At 33.7% G+C, this 2,036-nt stretch overlaps 1 pseudogene; it reads left to right on the top strand.

Moving 5' to 3' along the window:
- The first annotated feature begins 600 nt into the window (after nt 1–600).
- LOC122097211 lies at nt 601–713 on the top strand (annotated as a pseudogene).
- The last annotated feature ends 1,323 nt before the right edge of the window (nt 714–2,036 follow it).

The raw sequence follows: 2,036 nt of genomic DNA, 5'->3' as shown, positions 1-2,036 counted from the left end.
CTAAGATTACCATTTATAGTTCACCTCATAATTTGTATGTGGCTTATATCATCATTTGTTCCTCACTAACATAAAAAGTAAGGAAGGCCTACAGTTTTAACAGAAACTGTGTAGTTAACATAGTCAACTCTATTCTGCCCCTTTACAGAAAGACTTTGCAAATTCTCATCAGTAAAGTTTCTATAAACTCTGAAATGGACATACTTAGTAGTATTTATCTGCTACCATTAATCTTAAATACTTTATAGAAAAGTATTATGACCTGCCAAACAGTCCCAGTTTTGGCATATATAAGCAAATTCCAAAAATTAAATATATTTAAAACATTAAAACTTTTAACAAACATTAACACTTGCTGCAGTGTTCATTATGACATGTCCCTTGTATAGAATAATTGAATTCCTCCTCCTACACATCTCTTGAACAACAAATATCTGGAATTATTTTGTTTTTGACATGTCAATCTTGACTTTATTCTTAATTGTGTACTTATGTAAGAAGTACATGTTTCTAAAATTTCACAATTCTTTTAAACTTAGTTTTTGTTGAATTGTCTAGTTTAAGAAAATCAGTTACAATTTATATATAAAAAAATGTTCTGTGCTCAATCCAGCATCACATACACTAACATTGGAAAGATACAGAGAAGATTAACATGGCCCCTTCGCAAGGAAGACAGGCAAATTCCTGAAGCATTCCATCGCCCAATTTGTGAGGAAATGGAAAGACTTGGAAAAAAATTATTAAGTGAAGTAAGCCAAGTCCAAAGAAACATAGGTCCCATGGTTTCTCTAATTTTCAATAACTAATATATGTCTGAGATAAGCAGAAAAGGTCAAAAGTTATGTGTACATGACCAGATAAGGTTATGTTAACGGAAATGAACCCCAAGTTAGGGACACAAGTGGGTTTTTTTCTTGCTATTGTTTCTCACGTACTTATAACGTACAGTATGTGTTTTTTTTTGTTTCTTTATATGTTCCTCCCCCATGCTACAACACCTGTTTCACTGTATTTGAAGTTGTTGCGCCTACACCTTTTATATACTCTCCTCCTCTAATTTGCTGAGGAGAAGGAAAATAAAACCAAAATGCTTAAATAAGGATACAGGTTGACACATTGTAACAATGAGATGCACAAGAAACTATTTTGTAAAGTGAACTTTACAATTGAGGGGGGAAAGGGAGGAGGTTAATGGACTTGTGGAGGTGGGAGGGAAGGGATGGTAGGGGAACAATAAAGGAGGAGGTAACAATGCTTTTTAGGAAATTTACTCATTACCTTGCTCATGTAAATGTTACCTCTCTGTACAGTATTTTTACAATATGAACGTATAAAAATGTTCTGAGATGGAAGAGTTTATTTCCTTTATTTTACTCATATAATATCGTTAGCAAAGAAATTCATGCAAAACGCCGATATGAAGGTATTTTGAATAAATATGTGTGTGTGAATGCACGCATGTGCTCAAGCACTTGCATGTGTGTTGGCGTGCTCAGAGTTTGAAATCAGAGCTTCAAGGTCTTGCTAGGCCTTTTCTCTCTAGATTGGTGAGCTACTAAATGAGCTACATCTCCATTCTTGGCCCTTTGCTAGTTCATTAAAATTTTTGAAAAATAATATCATGAGTTTCTTTTGCCCTGATTGGTTTCCAACTGTTATCCACAAATCTCAGGCACCTGAGTAGATATCCCTAGTAGTTAGGATTACAGGTGTGACAAACCAGCAAAGGTTTTCAGAATAACATTAAAAGTAGAAGAAAATTTACTTCAGAGGGGCATGTTTTAGTATCTCCAATTTTAAAGCATTTTGGAGTGATTATTTATGATTTTTTAATTTTTGGATACTTATAAGACAGTAAGTGCTGATATTTAAAATTTTAGTACTTTTTAAATAGGATACTGGAATTGTGGAACAGAAGAAATTTGCCTCTCTTTGGACCTCAATGTATAAGCTCAGTTCTGTGTATGATAACCAATATCACCAACACAATCTGTATTGAAGATAAATGTGACAGAAAACAATCACCATGGGCA

The sequence above is a fragment of the Dipodomys spectabilis genome, unplaced genomic scaffold (assembly GCF_019054845.1).
Source record: "Dipodomys spectabilis isolate Male_0828 unplaced genomic scaffold, ASM1905484v1 ptg000417l, whole genome shotgun sequence".
Taxonomy (NCBI): domain Eukaryota; kingdom Metazoa; phylum Chordata; class Mammalia; order Rodentia; family Heteromyidae; genus Dipodomys; species Dipodomys spectabilis.
Note: the sequence above shows the minus strand (reverse complement) of the source record. Positions and strands in the feature narration are given on the sequence as shown.